The 16,533-nt window shown below is 41.5% G+C and overlaps 1 protein-coding gene across 1 annotated transcript in view; it reads left to right on the forward strand.

The window, feature by feature from the left end:
- Positions 1-905: 905 nt before the first annotated feature.
- The window catches only part of SLC20A2 (solute carrier family 20 member 2), a 69,833-nt gene continuing 54,205 nt past the window's right edge, over positions 906-16,533 (forward strand). Inside the window, exon 1 of the mRNA XM_075929290.2 lies at positions 906-1,043. The gene's annotated coding sequence lies outside the window, so the exon portion shown is untranslated. The remainder of the gene's footprint in view (positions 1,044-16,533) is intronic.

The raw sequence follows: 16,533 nt of genomic DNA on the forward strand, positions 1-16,533 counted from the left end.
GCTAGCTGTTTTTTTCCATTCCCTCAAAAACCTGGAATTGGCCACTGTCAGGTGGACCGTTGGTCTGGTCCGGTATGGCTATTCTTATGTTGACCTTGCAGTCTCAGGTATAATTATCAAGTGCAAGCTTGGGGAGCTTTTGGTCTCTTCAGACCATAGATTTAGGGACAGAAAATTTGGCTTGTGTCCTTTAAAGTGCCATATTAGAGCTGTATAAATTATATGTAGATGGAGAAATAATATGGAGGGTTTTTGCCAGGAAAAATGCAGCCTAATCTGTAGACTATTACAGAGTGGCAGAGGAAATAAACATGCTCGATATTTGATACTTTATAGATTGAATAAAAGTTATTTAAGTACCCTACCAGATTGTGTGTTCTGTTAGTGATGGATTGTATATCTACTAAGGGCTTACTTGCAAATGTCAAGTAGTGAATCTTTCCTTGGAAGACTAGTCAGTATCTCAGGTGGGGAAGTGTCCGCTGACTTTCAGCCTGTATTTCCTCTTTTTAAAGTACTCCTGCCTGTGTGAAATGCTGTGGGTTTTTTTTGTATCGTCTGTTATTTGTTTAAAAGCAAAACCCCTGTAAGGGCAGGTCTGTTCGGATGACTGTTCTTGGCCGCAGTGGGCTGTCGGGGGACAAGTGTGGGAGTGCGCAGGCAGGCCGCTCCGGCGGCGCACTGCAGTGAGTTCGCCGGCTTGCCCAGGGAGCTCTCCCCGTCCTGCCAGCGCGGGATGAGCGAAGGGCTCCGCGCTTCCCCGGTGCAGGCGGGGGTGGCACCCCCAGCAGGGGTAGGCTGGGGGGGGGGTCAGGAAGCGAGACCGCGGGCCCGGATGCTCCCGCCCTTCCCAGGCTCGTGCGGCGCCGGAGCCGCAGCCCCTCCGCAGACGCGCGCGCTCAGCCGCCTGGTCCCCGGGTCCCGCCAGTGCCTGCGGCCCCCCCCCCCGTGACCTCACGTCGCCGCGCGCTTCCGGGTCCGGGTCACGCGGGCAGGCGGCTGTTCCTGCGCCGAGCGCGAGGCTGGAAGGCGCCTGCTGGGCGGTAAGTGGCAACCGCCGGCCGCGCGCCCTGGCCCCTCCCGGCCGTGTCCGGCCCGCGGCCAGTCAGCGCCGGGCAGGGCGGGGCGTGAGGGAGCGACCGGCTGTCCCCCCCCCCCCCCCCCCCCCTGCCGGGACCGAGGGGGGGGGGGGCAACACAAAGGCGCCAGGCCCCCTCCCGCCGCGAGGCCCCGCTCACACAGGCGGGCCGCGCCGAACCCACGCAGCGGCTCCCTCCCTCAGCTGGCTGGGCGAGAGCGGGGGCGGCACCCGACAACGGTCCCCGCACGAGGGCGCCCGCCCCGGGCAGGGCTGTGAGGAGTCCGCCCAGAGGCCGCACGGCCAGGCTGTCCGGGTCTGCCCGGCGGGGGGGAGACCCCTTCGCTCTGTGCCGCGTAGCCGCAGCCTTGCTAAGGTAGCCTGACCCTCCAGGCCCCGACAGAAAAGAGCCAGCGAGGCAGGCAGGTAAAACAGAAACGGAGATTAGGAGGACAAGGACAAGCATCCAAGGAGATACGAAAAGCAAGAGCGCTTCTTCTAGAAGCAAATCCTATGAGCATTGTTATGGTCAATGGACTACCAGAGAGTAAAAGATGCACTTAAGAGGGAATGACATTGTGGGGAAAAACTGGTTTTTAGCATCAGGCTTCATCACAGACCTATCGTTTTTAGGTATTAAAGTTGAGATACTGTCAGAGACTGACATGTTGAAAGAGGAGGCACTGGAAAACTAGCAGCAAGTTAATACCACAGCATGATCTACACCCAGTAGTTCTGAAGGAACTTAAGAACAAAATGCTTAGCTATTAATAAAAATGTATAATCGCTCATTAAAACCAGTCCCTGCATCAGAGGAAATGTTGTCCCTATCCTAAAAAAATGCTCGGAATGATCACGGGAATTAAAATATCTTCAATGAACAGTTCATCCCATAAGTTTCCAATTTTGGGATTCTTATATCTTCCTTTGAAGTATCTGACGCTGTTAGGCAGGATATAAATCTCATCCATTATTTGTAGTTCTTGTGTTTGTAAAATGGGGGTCTGCTCTAAATCTTTGGCTAAGTGTTTAGTCTGACTGGATTCATACTGAATCTGTGATAAGACCGTGCTATGAACTATTTCAAGCATTCCCAAACAGATGATTTTGATGTGTATGTGAACTAATGAAGTTTTGGAAACAGCTGCTTGTTGATTCCATGGCTTTATAATATAGTTTATGGAATACGGCAGTTTTTCAAATATATCTTATAAAAACTTAAATCACACCTGAAAATATTGTACCTATTGTTGTTACTAGTAGTGGTTCCATTACCTTAACTGAAACACATTTGAGGAAAGTGTTTTTTCCACGTTGTCCACTCTAGTTCCCATGCCTGTCTGTCAATTTCTCCTATTTATATTTTCCCCCATAACAGGAGGTGCAAGTTTTAAATAAAGTGGGCAGAGGAGAGTTAACCAACATTATTCTTGGTTTTTTGTGAAATTGATTTCAATTTGTCACTTTAAAGATGGCTCTTACTAAGTCCCTAGTTCCAGTGTGAGTGTGGACAGGCTAATAGAGAAGTTTTTTTCTTTCCTAGTTGAGAAAAAGGGGATAAAGAGATGTATTGATCCATGTGTAGGTAATGTTTGAGCAGTGTGAGTTCTCAAAATAATGTTAATGGAAACAACCAAATTTACTACTATATTCTTTAGTTCTTAGTAATGTTAGCAGGCAATATTTAAGTATCCAACATGCTGCATACAATACTATAAATGAATTCAAATATTCACTGGGTCCAAGGATGGTTCTTTTTAATACCTGTTCAGAAGATTACTCAACTTCACAAAAGCAGAGAGTTCTGAATATTCCTTTTCTATGCAATACATATCTCTCAATAATGGAAATTGGAAAAGATTCTGATTGGTCATGAATGGATTTCAGAAGTTTCACACTATCACTAGTGGAAAGAAGTGGCTTACAGACCTTGAAAAATAAGATGTTGAATCCTTGAGTGGATACTTTTTAAAAAATTTTATTAAAAAATATTGTTTGGAAAACTGGAGTCCTCTTCATGGTACTTTCTAGTCTGTAAAATGAAAGTATGTCTGTGTATCAACAATTTGTAATACTAAAACTTTAAAAATCTTTCCATGTTACTAATCAAAATTATCTTTCTATGTACTGTAGCTGAGAAACTTCCCAGTTTCTGCCAAACCCAGCTGGATGCAATTGTGAAATGTTCAGAAAATCTGAAATAGTATGTGTTCTCATGGAATCGGTACAGATATTAAAGCAGATTAGGTTTAGCTCTTACAACCTTTATTCTGAAGAGCCTAAATAGTTTGGATATTTTGAGATGGAGCAAGAAGAAATCACTTGTAATGCTTGTGAAGAATGGCGCTTGAACTATGAATATGAGAGAAGCTGAGAGTTTTTCCTTCTGTTGGGTAGCTACAGTATTAAATTTCATCAAATCATTTGACTACATCTTATATTATATTTAATATTGTGTGATTGAGGCAGATGTGAGGGAGAGTACTGTTCTGAACTTAACAATAAAGATAAAGCAGCCAGCCTGCAACTTTGAAGCATATGCAATTTAGATTAGACATTTCTAAGATGTCCTTAACATTTATAAGTTAATTGTCAATATTGATTATGCAAAAAAGTAGTTGCTTTTGTGGTAGTAAAGACCTATATCAACAAAGAGACTTGCGTAAGATTATAGCATCTGGTGTTGAAATGATAAATCATGTTTCCTGTATCCGTTCATAATAGCTTGACCAGTAACGTACAGGAAGTCTCATTACTAATCTTCCAGTGACTTTTTTCTTACTAAATTATTGGATCTTGTTGGACAGGACATATTTGTGATCTTTTAAAAACTATGTGCCAGATTTCACGTAAGCCACATTTGTTTTGGAAAATGTTACATGGTGAGGGATCATTACATTTCCTGTTAAATTGCTCAGTCCTTAAAAAGATGTTATGGAATCTATATACAAACAGTGCTGCGTAATCTCAGAAATTATGTATAAGAGAGATTTCATAGTCTGGTTTTGTTCAAGTCTAATATTGATGTTCCAGGATTATGGCTGCAAATGTTTTTAACTTTGTTTTTGCACACGACTCTAGGTTTTTTAAAAAAAGCAATACTGTCAGTCTGAGAATATTGAATTAAATTCTAAAAGTAACAGAGCTAAGGTAAAAGATGCAGTACTTAACAAGTATGGTGTTTTCCATCCTCAAAGTATTTCATTAACATTTACTAGTTTCTGTGCCTAAAAGACCACATTTTTAAAATTGCTCAGTGTCTTGTAGCTCTCTGTGAGTCATAACAAAAATATAGGGAGGTTTTGCTTAGTATTGTGCATACCAAAATTCAGCTGGTAGAGCTTATAAATTTAATGAAGCTGAAAATGTTTTTAGGAGTCATTCATTTATATTGTTTGTGAACATAATCATATTGCAAATCTTGTAGGAACTATCAGTTTTCTAAGTAACTCTGCCAGTTCCAATAATTGAAATATATGTTTGTGTGTGTTGAAGGGGGGCTTATTTCAGGCTTCACTAAAATTATAATAGGATCACATCCTCAGCCTGGTATAAACTGGACAGTTTAGACCTGGCAAGAATGTAGGACTGGAAAGGACTTCAAGAGTCTAGCCCCCTGTATTGAGGCAGGACCAAGTAAATCTAGACCACCTATGACAGCTGTTTGTCTAGCGTATTCTTAAAAACCTCCACTCCCTCCCTTGGAAGAGCTTAACTCCCTTTACAATTAAAACATTTTTAGTAATATATAAACTAAATCTCCCTTACTGTAGATCAGGCTTTGTACTACTTGTTCTGCTGTCCATGGATATGGAGAACAATTGATTATTCTTCTTTATATTAGCCCTTAACATATGTGAAGTCTGTTGTAAGGTGACAGGTCCACCCTTGGTCATATATTTTCTTGAGACTAAGTATGCCTAGTGTTTTTACTTTTCCTCAAAGATCAGATTATATTATCTAAACCTTGTTGCTTTCCTGTGGACTCTCCACTTTGTTCACTTTTTTTGCTAAAGTGTGGTGCCCGGAATTGAAGAGAGTACTGAAAGTGGGAAGACAATCCCAATAAGACCATAATTTATCATGCTGAACAGTACTGTCTCATGGTTTACTTGTACTCCCTTGTCTGCAGCCATTTGTTGTCTCTTGTTTCTCACTTAGGTTATAAACTCTTTGAGACAGGGACTGTTTTTATTCTGTATTTCTAGAACACTTAGCACGGGTGGGGGCATGACTGGGGTTCCTAAGCACTAAGAAATACACATAAATAATGATGCCTTCACCCCAGGATGCTGACATCAGGAGTGCCATAGCCATGGGGCAAGATGCAGCTGCATGCCTCCACAAAGGGATGGATAAACTGCTGCTCAGCCTCTGTTAAGGAAAGGGTGCAAGAGCTCACAACTACTTGTCTTCCTCATTTGAGGGACTGAACACTGTATCACTACATGCCTGCCACAGGGGGGAAGTAGGAACATTTGTTGGAGGAAAACAGAGCAATATTAGCTCTTTATTCTCTATGGCCCAAAGCACTGCGAGAACAATAATGTGAGAAGACCTGGCTACAAGATTGACCACCTCAGGTCTCAGTTTGGTCATGCCCATGGCTTGCGGAAATGAGTAAATTGACTATTTTATTCATATTACACGATTGGACTGTGTTTTAACCTTGGTAAGGGTGCCCGTATGTTTAACCTGGTTTGCTGACACAATAGTTCTTTGAAGATGCAGCCTTTGATGTAGACATGAGACAAGGCTGCTGCTTAGGAAGGGAAGGCTCAGTGCCTTAGATTCATCAGAGCAGAAGTAAGATAATCTGTAGAGCCCTCTGTGCATACAAAACTTGTATGTGCATTTGCATCCTCAAAAATGAGTTGCGGATTTCTGCATTGAGATCCGCAGATACAGCTACTCACAGATATAAAGTGCATATTGCAGATACAAAATTTGTATCCATATCTGCAGAAATGAGCCATGGACATCCATGGATGCAGATACCCAGGACTCGCCAAGCATCAGCGAGCCCTGCTTTCCAGCCACGCGGTTTTGCGCCGTTCTGAGCATGTGCAGATCGCTCTGCTCCGGCTCTTCCGGGTTGTAATCTACTCGCCACGGGCAAGTAGATTATATTATTTGTCGAGCCCTGCAGATACCCATAGATATAAAGAGGATATCTGTACATTTGTAGCGCTCTAAATACCTAATTTCCAATCCCAGTCTACATGTGGTAAGAGGGCAGGCCTGAAGTTACCTGCAGATACTGAATGCTGCACTAACGCTCCTTCCTATCTTTCTGGGGGTTCCCTCTCATTTGGGAGAGCTGGTGAAGTGGCAGGCAGTGAAAAAAAGCTTAGTGGGACTGCTGGCAGAGCTGCTGCAGCCTAGGGCAGGTGTTAGAGGTTGTGAAAGGGGGGAAAGACATTACTGCTGGGCCACCGGGGTGTAAAGAAGGAAAATATACTGATACGGAGAGTAGAAGAGAATGAAGGGCTTTGGCTGTTGTGGAACGGGAGAATCAAAAATGCTGCTTCCTCCAGTGGGAGGTGGGTGGGGTGCAGTTAGCCAAGCAGTAGGGATTGTTATCAATCTTTATGAAGGGTATTATGCAGAGCTAAGAGCTAGGTGTTTTTAAAATGATGAAAGCTTAGAGCTTCGCCTGACCTTTGTGTGGAATGTCCAAAATCCAGGGTGTTACTATAGTTTAATAAAAATAATTCCAAACTCCAAGACTAACAGACTTGACAAATAGTCAAAGGAACCAATTTTCAATAAAAAATAAATAAATCATAATGTTAAATTTCTGAACCAAGCCTTTTTTTATTAATTTAAGATATGCAGTGGCAAAATCCTGTTAACCTTTTCATAACTGAAAAACCTCACATTTTCAATTTTTTCATCCAGTATTCTTGTCAATTACACCCACACATCCTTTAAAAAATAAAGCCCCTGGAAGAGATCTATGAATTTTAGGTGGATTGGTTTATCAAAGGTGAAATCTGAAGGGGATTGATTTAAAGTAGGATGACTTGGTGAAATTAGAGTGGAAGAAGCAAAATCAGCTTTGTACATATAAATACAAACTGAGATTCTGCATAAATTTAGACTTAACTGTACACATAGGTAGCCCTTTAAAGTGCTAACTAGGGCCCCAGTCCTACACACACACATGCTTAACTGTACACGTGGAACTACATTCACGTGTAAAATAAAGCATGTGCATAAATGTTGGCAGGGTCAGGATTCTAGTCAGCAACTTTATTGATTTCCTTTTTCCACAGACCATTAGTGATGGTTTTTAAAATACAAGTACTCAATATTTATTATCCTAGAAACATTTTATAATAGTTCAAAATGAATCATCATTTTTAGAGAGAACTGAACACTAAATATCGTCTCTATCATCCAGAAAGAATAGCCTGTACTGTGTTTTTGACTGACACTGTAGGGTGTGAAGCTTGAATTCCTGGGTAGAAAGATGTACAGTGATTGTGCAAGGGGGTTTCATGTGATCATTTTATTTATGGCATGTTTCTCAGATGTCTTTCCATGAATAGAGCAGCTGTTGTGAACTTTAACCAGCATGGTGCTATATGTGAGTGAGTTTATCCTATTCCATTTTACTATATTCAGATGTTGTATGTTCCGATGAGCAATATCAGAATGAGTTTAAGATGCTAGTTGTATAATCAAGCAGTAGCATAATAAATACATTTTACTGAGAGTAGATAGAAAACGTAAGCTTTGAAAGGGTAGCTCAACTTCAATGGAAAATTTAGGTTAGGAACACAAATTGGAAGCTATTTAAAATGAAGAAAGGACAGGGTTGGCAGAAGAGGAGGTGGGAAGAGATGGGGTACGGGGTTAGAGGAGAAGAGAAAGAGAAAGATAGTCAAAAACCCCTATCTTCTTTACCCTTAGCAGTAGAGCCATTAAATAAAACTTGCAAGGATTTTCCCTCTTTGGTGATGAGGAGTTGCTAGGAGTTGGAGCACAGCTGAGCCATTGCTAAATAATCAAATAAGATTTGGAAAAACGTACGTTCAGAAGTATGCTGGTTGGCACATTTACATGATGTACGTGGGACATGAGAGGGTTTTTTTCCCTGGCTTTAGGTAAACATATAGTATAAGAAATACAACTTTTTGTCTCTTTCTAACAACTTACTGAAAGTTGTAGCAGGTAGGGCTACCTCTTCTGCATGTCGCAACAGATTTCCTTACCCTGACTGCTTCTGCAAATCTCAAAACTTGAGCATTCTAAGTCCAGTAATGACCTCTCACTGAGTATCCCTGCCACTGCTGATGGCAGAAGAGCTCTCTGTCACTACGCTCTTCTGTTTGGATGGCAACCGTGTCTTAAGGGGCCAACACTAATCTTCTCTACTTGAATTCAGCTATTATTGGTGAGTTTATACTCTTGATACTGATAATCTGCCTATTTAACAAATGTTTAAATTCCCATTTTGAAGAAAACTCACTGAGACATTCAAAGAAACTGGGATTCTTTTTTGATTTCTTTAATTTCTTAGATTCTGCTGCTTGTTTTTGGTGTAGATGGGGGTAGATTGCTCTTGCTGCATTAGTTAATGGTCTAACAGTGGGCAAAATAAACTGTTTGTGCTTTTTCCTTTTAACTTAATCAGCAGCTTCAAATATCTGGATTGTGATGGGCTCTATTTGCTTGTGGACCATTGTGGGAATGTACAGAGTTACTCTTAAGCATTCTTAAGCTTGAGAGAACCCAGGGGTAGTTGTGGACACTTGTTCCTGAGAATGATCTAAGGATGGATGAGATGGCAGAGGTTTCTTTCCCATGGATCAGGGCAACAGAGCACTTTCCTAAATTGATGTTGCACAGGAAACATGACATTTTTCAGTGGGAGTGTCGTGACATTTTTCAGACCTTGCACATATACTGCCGTCTGCCAAAGAAACCTCTTTTCTCAGGGCAAGAGAAAGGGAACCTATCCTCCCATGGGACACCAACCATACAATATTGTTCATCTTCTCAGGGACCCTCGGCGTGAGACCATCTGGTCTGCAATCCAGAGATTGTTGGCGGGGCCTGAGAGGGAAAATGCAGCTCAGATGCAGAACTGTGCTGTTGGAGGGCTGGGAGGGAGTGAAGCAAGGGTATCCTTGTTTTCTGTGAAACCTACTATGAACCACGCTGGATGTCCCTGCACAGTAGTAAATGGATATGGGAGTGGTGGCAAAGGGTAACTTATACCATAACTCCTTTGTTAGTGAGAACTGTCCATTTATACTGACAGTATAGAACACCCAGAGTGCACTGGAAATTGTGTGAACATTGCAGAAGTTTTTTGCCTGAGTTTTCTTCAGTATTCCTAATGTCTTCCATTTGCCTTTGGCAGGTATTCTTATAAATGGTATACTTATTTCACTAAACATTTGTTGAATGAAGACGTGTTGCACTATTCTGGAATGGAGAGGGTGTTTATAAGCTTCTTTCATAGAGTTCAATGCCCAAGAAACCTTCAAAGAGCAAAAATTTTGTTGTGGCTCAAGTGATTGCACTGTATGAATAGTGATACTCCAAGAAGTAACTCAGCAAGCAATTCATGAGCAAATCTATATATGAAAATGTTGAATCTTCAATAATGAGCAAACAAATAAAATAATTCTGGTTGCAGATAATCTGCAAGCAGGAATATGGGCTGAATTATCTGAACAAATGATTTTCAGCTGTCAGGGCCAGTGGGTTGAGGACTCCTCTCTAAAATGTGTCCCTCCTTGAGGAGGAGTAGCAAGATGACACAGGTGGAACTATTGTTGAAGAGCTCAGAGGGCCATAGTGGCTACCTATTCAAACCTAGCGGAAAGGGTCTTGTGTGCTGCAGAGGTGGAGTTCATTAGGGGCACCGCAAGCCTGGCCAGAGAAACAGCCCTGCTGTTGTTACTCAGTCCCTGAGTTTATACTAGTGGTTCTCAAAGTGTGGTCCGTGGACCAGTTTTGGTAGCTGCAGGTTTGGAGCTCCCCCACCATGCAGCAGGGAGGCTGCACTGGTGCTCCAGCCCCGTGCCCCACTGGAGTGCCAGCACTGGCTTCCCACTGTGGGGCAGAGGGCGGGCAAGCCTTGCAGGCTGGATCTGGCTTGAGAGGCAAGAAAGTGGCTCTGTGTGCTGCTGCTACCACTCCCCCCAGCTGGGGGAATGGCAGCACAGGAAACAGCTCCCCTAGAGGCTTTCCCCGCTGCTCCCATTGGCCGGAATCATGGCCACTTGAAGCAGCAGGGGGGTGTTACCTGGGAGTGATGAGAGACACGGAACCAGGTAAGTGCCCCCAGCCCTCTCAAAGCCAGACCCCACACTGCCATCACCCTCACACATGCCGCCTCCTGCTGAGACCACGCACCCCCACTCCATTCCAGCACCCTACCTCTTGCCCTAACTCCCCCTCCTGCACCCAACCTCTCACCCAGCCCTCCACTCCTGTACCCAACATCTCACCCAGACTCCCCATCCTCAGTCCTCTCCTGCACCTTACCTCCTACCCAGACTGCCCCACCCTCAGCCTGCTCCTGCATTCAACCTCCCACCCAGACCCTCTGCCCTATGTCATCATCAGGGCTCAACAAACAATACAATCTACTAACCTCTTAAATTTAGACATCAGGTTATTCTGGATTGAAAGTGGGAGGAATTATATTTCACTTTTCCTCCCCTTTGTGTTACTAGTCCTTCATAGAGCTTCAAGATGTAGGATATACTGTTCCTCGGTCAAAGATGTTGGAAAAGAAGGGAAATGTGTCTCTATCTAGGACCCTCTGTCAAAATTTGAGCAGACTGGTTCATGTATAAAGCAATGTCTCGTGCACTTGGAATAGGGTGTTCAGGCATGGTCACCCCATCCAAAAACATATAAAGCAGAAATATGGAACGTCAGTGGTGGATTATGGACAGTTGTTAGAGGGCACAATGAGACTTTGAATGAAGAATGGAACAGAGTAATTAAATAGCATCACCCATTCTCCCACTACAAGAACAAGAGGATATTCAGTTAAAGGGAAAACTGGTACATTCAAAACCTTGATACGCAATGCATACTTGTGCCACATGATGTTATTGAAACCAAAAGCTTGGTGAGTTTCCAAGGAGAATAAGACATTTATAAAGATAATAAGAGCACCCAGAGTTATATTAAATAGAATTAAAAATAAATTAGGGATATAAACCTTCATACTAACTGATGAGGTTGGGAAGGAATTTCTCTTGTGGGCAAATTACATCATTGTTCACTGCAGAATTTCTTGCCTCTTTCTCTGAAGCGTCTGGTACTAGTCACAGTTAGAGCCAGGATTATATACTAGACAGACTGCAGACTTGATCTTATATGGCAGTTCTTGTGATCTGCTATGGTGTCCTATCTGGATAGGGTTCCCATGAGTAGGGTTGAGGAGGGTCCTTTGAAATTTTCCAAAGCAAGCTGCTGCACACTGTGGGCTGTTTCCTACAGTTTTTAAAATGAAAAAATGACAACTTTTGTTGAAGTGGTGTTAAAAGAAAGGGCCCAGAGGACTATCTGCTTTCTTGGTAATACTAACATCTTATGTAATTATGGAGCCCAGGATGGCTCCAGGCACTACTGCAATACAAATATGTAATATGGCACGTGTACAAAGAACTAGGATGTTGTGCAAGCAGGCTGCTTTTTGCAGACTAGTTTTCTCAAGGCTATGGAGAAATACAAGACCACACCCTTGCTGCTTGAAGTAAAAACTGACTTTAAAAGAACGTTCTGTCCAGCATTAGGGATTTCAGCAAGAGAAAAGGGGTTTTGATGGTCAGAGTAAGGACTTGTCTCCACCATCCCAGGGATCAGTGCAGCAGCGATCAACCCACCAGTCATCGATTTATTGCATTTAAGCAGATGCGATACATTTGTCTCTGAGCGCTCTCCCGTCAATGCTGGTACTCCACCAGGGCAAGAAGAGTAGCTGGTATCAATGGGAGAGCAAAGGGTCTGCAATGGTCTGTATCCATCTAAGCTTTAGTCCTGAGCCACTTCAACTACTGTAATCTTAAGGCTCAGAGCCCAGGCCCTCAGGTGATAGAGATTGAGAGCTCATCTGTATGCCCATCCCTTCTTGCTGGAGACGTAAGAGGAACTGGCATGAGTGCTCCATTATTTGGAGCCGCATGTTAATCCTGCAGCCCATTGTGGGGCAGAGTCCCTGTGTGGCTAAAATGCTGTCCTTACATAGATTAAAGAGGGAAGAAGGGAGCTGTATTTAATCTAAGGAGGTTAGACTCTAGAAAGTTGGAATTTAAGGAATTTGGGATGGCAATTGCATTCTCTTGAGAAGGGATTTTGGTGCTGGTGTTTGTTTAAAGATGGCCTTGCCCCTAGTAGGGACAGATGGAATTGCTTTAGCATCTGTTCTGTTCTCTGTGAAAGTATTAGAGAACAGTTTGGGAGTAACTGCTCATCTGCCTAGAGGGATTTGTGACTGAGGAGGTAGCAGAGCTCTGTTCTGTCACCCCTCCAATTCAGTGTGTATGTGAGACAGAGAGACAGCAAGGCACTTTGGGTTATCATGTCTCCAGTCTCTGGGTGACTCATTGATATGCTTTTCTCTCATTGGACTTGGAAAGTGCTACAGTTTGAATTTGAATCTGTTTAATCTCAGGACTTGAATGAGAGAGAAAACTGAGGGTTATGTTCATAGATTGGGGAAATTACTTGCAAAAAGCCCAGAAGCCTGTGACACTTATTTTGGGACTTGGACTTCACTGGAGTAATATAGTCATTTTCAACTTTGCGGTTAGATTACTCTAAGGTCAATGGAGCATATGCATAGTTGGTAATTATGTATCTGCATTGCACATCTGTTTTACAAGATACAAATATTAGAATGGAGGCGCCTTGGAACTCTTTCCACCCAGGAGATAGGCTTACAAAGAGAAAATACAGTGGGGAAACCCAGAGGAAAGACTGGCATTTTGAGGGTGTGTAATATGTTTCCCACCATGGTTGTCATGTAGTTAGATCTCCTAGGGAGTCCTGCAGATGAATCTGAATTGCAAAAACTTAAACCTTGTTCAATAGTAGATCGGTCAGCAATTTCTTTTAGCCAAATTAGCTGCTGGAGATTAGATCCAGAGGTTTTGGCAGCAGATCCAATCCTCCAGGGCATATAAGAAGAGCGTAAACTCTCTTCCCATTCATGTTGTTATGGACTGAGGCTCAAATGAAGAGATTATACTGATGACCCCATTGCTGGCACTGTTAGAACTCTGGTCTTGAAATACAACTCTTTTTTCCCCAAAAGAATCTCAAATCAAAGTTAGGGTTTTATTAAAGACACAGAGGAAAATTGTTGTGCGTCCTTCTTTTTTCACTCCTGTGATGTTTCCTGTTTTGCTTCTTGAGATACAGGTCTCATGATGAGGAGCTTCTTGGAAATGGAAGTCTGTTGGATGAGTCCGGATGAAGAAGAGTCACAAATTTAAGAAGTTGGCTCAAGTTTTCATTGCAGGCACTGGATGTTTCTGAGACCAAGCCCTGTGAGAAGAGTATGGGCAAAGAAGAGGGAAATGTATATCCAGTCTTTATAGGAGGAAGCAGGGACGGCTGGATCTGAGAGAGGACATTGCACATACAGCACACAACTTTTTTGTTTGTTTGTTTAGTTCTTCCCCTTCATTCATGAAGTATAATACTCTTATTTCTCTGTTCTGGAAGTTTAAAAACTTGAACTAATATCTGTGTCTTTAATACAATCCTGATTTTCCTTTTAAATCACTCTCCGAAAAGTATGAGTTCACTGCACTTAGTTTTTTCTTGATGTTTACATAGCTGCTTCTTTGTATTTTTGAAACAGATTTTCTTTTTATAGGTATATATTGAATTCCTAGAGAACGTCTCAGTATGTACCAGTTACAGAATATGGCAGAGTTGGGTTTTGCTTATATTTAGTAAAGCAACTTGTTATACAAAATATTATAAATGTGCATTTAATTGAGAGAGAAAACTCCAGTCCCCACTTATTCTATTTACCCCTTGGTGTATTTAATTTATAAAATGTTCCTGTTCTGTACTCTAGGAGCATGTCAATATCAAATAAAATAAACTTAAAAAAAATATTGAACTGGTATCAATCTTCCCAAACCAGTCAGTCCGAAAGGACTAGGAACTTTTACTTCCCAGCTTCCCTTCTCCTTAAATCTCTGCTCTTCTTCACAGTCCTGGGGAAACAGGATAAGTTTGTTCATGTGTTGCGTAGGCCAACGGACTGGCTTTGCATGACCAAAAGTTGAAGGCGTGTTCCAAAGCTGAGTGCTCGTCACTGAGCAGAGCTTGGGACTAGCTTCTTTCCATGTAAATCAAGACGCTGTTTGCTGAGGCACTTAGCGCATTCCAATAGCCACAGTATGGGCAAGGAGAGAGGTGAGTAGCCAAGGCCTAAATCATAGAGGGATTTAGAAGTTGAAATAATCATTTTGAATTGCCCCTCAAAACAAATTGTGAAGGACTTGGAGATCATTGAGCACAGATATGCTGTGAAGTGTTTTGGCTTAGCTGTTCAAAAATCACCTGAAATGCTGGTCTTGAATAAAGTGATTTTCAAAAGTCAGAATGGCCAGCAATTCCCATTAATGTTAATGGAGCTCAGACGTCTGAAAATCAGGGTATTTATTCTAAAGTATAACTTTAGGTTTTTATTTTTTAACATGTTGGCCCCTGTATAAAGCATCTCCAAATAGGCAGCTAGCCATGTCCTACACTATCTGAAGTTTGAGTGATTTTTCAAGCTACACGAGATATTGCCTAATGTGTTTATGATCATGTAACTGTATCTCATTGTTTATAATCAGTATGTGCAAAGGGGTTTTAAAGTTTGTCGAACAAGTACCTTTAAAACTTTAACTTTTAAATGTAGTTTTCTGTATTGAATAGATGAAGGTGAATAAAAAATCTGCTGCTCTTTCTAATCTGTAGAAACTGTAATGGTTTTCTACCCTTAATAAAATGTTAGTTATGTTTTGTATTGTGACTAAATGCTTGGCTTTTGGGGTTGGAAGATTAATTGTTGATAGATGAGTTCCCAATTAATATAATTTCTTAATTTATATAATTTTACTTTAAAGTAAATAAATGTAATTAGATTAACTTAATGGAAATGGTTTTACTGTTTATAAGGGAACAGACAATTTAGACAATGTAATGGACAGTATATCCAGATTCACCTTCTTAGGCAATAATTGTATTCTAAGCCAGTATTATTTTGCCAGGTAAAGAAACAAAAATTCCCATGTAACTGAACTACTTAACTATAATTGCATTCAAAATGTGTGCTTTTAGGGTTTTTATCAGTGATACCCATTAAAAATCCACTATGTTACTGTATATGGTAATCTTAGGACCTGACAGCTAATCTGAGACATTCCCATACTACAGTATTGGAGCCATATAAACACTGAGATAGACTGTCCATTCTGCAAAGTTATTCTTGTGTAATACTAAAACCTTTCAGGATTCTTCAGCTACTGACACACAAACCAGTACATTCAAAAAATCAGCTACTATTCATTAGATTGGAACATGAAATCCTGCTCATTTATCATTGTCTGTGTATGGCTCTACCTCTTGCTGGTGTTTCTCCCAGGTTGCTTGTTTCATGATATTTATCTTGTTCGGGTAGGCATTCCTTCAAGGCACTCTTATTACTGGTGTTCTTTTAAGATCTCTATTAAAGAGAGCTGTAAAAGTGAGGGACTTTGTATGATTTTACTTCTCTTTTATCTTGAGCTGCAACTGAATATAGGAGAGAAAATCTGTATAAAACCCCAAATATGAGTAGAATTGCAGGATTAGGAGAGGGTGCAGTCAGTATCTTACTTCAATTTTTTATTGATCTGTGAAGAAGATTATGGTTTGAATTTTATATTATTCTCTTCGTTACAGCCCAGTGTATTTCCTCTTATTAACACCAATTTCCCCAGTATTGAGCACGAATTGTAGCAGACTGGTTTTGCAATTCTGGGTTATTTTGGATGATGGAAATGTATTTTTTGTTGATTCTGACTAAATTACAAAGTAATTTAGATACCACCGTGGAATCTTGTCTAGAACAAGGAGCTGTTAGAGGAACTTATGTGATAGATCTGATGAAGTCTGCACCAGAATCTTATATCCCAATGAGCTAGATATTTGAGTTTTGATGGGCATTAGATTGTTTTTCCATTCTCAGATCTGTTCATCACAATTTTTTTTTTATCCTTTGCTTTGCCTATTTCTTCAGTGGTATGCAGTATTTACATACTCTTATTTTAACTGTGATGGAAAACCTTTCTGGAATGATGAATTTTCCCATGACTGAGGCCCATGATGTTGACGAAACAGAACAAAAACTTCAAAATGGTTTCCTTTTATTATGTTTACTTTTCTTTGATCTAATATTTGTTGTGTCTGCTCTTTCAAATTTAGGATGA

Source organism: Pelodiscus sinensis, chromosome 4, assembly GCF_052426305.1.
Source record: "Pelodiscus sinensis isolate ZL-2025 chromosome 4, ASM5242630v1, whole genome shotgun sequence".
NCBI lineage: Eukaryota > Metazoa > Chordata > Testudines > Trionychidae > Pelodiscus > Pelodiscus sinensis.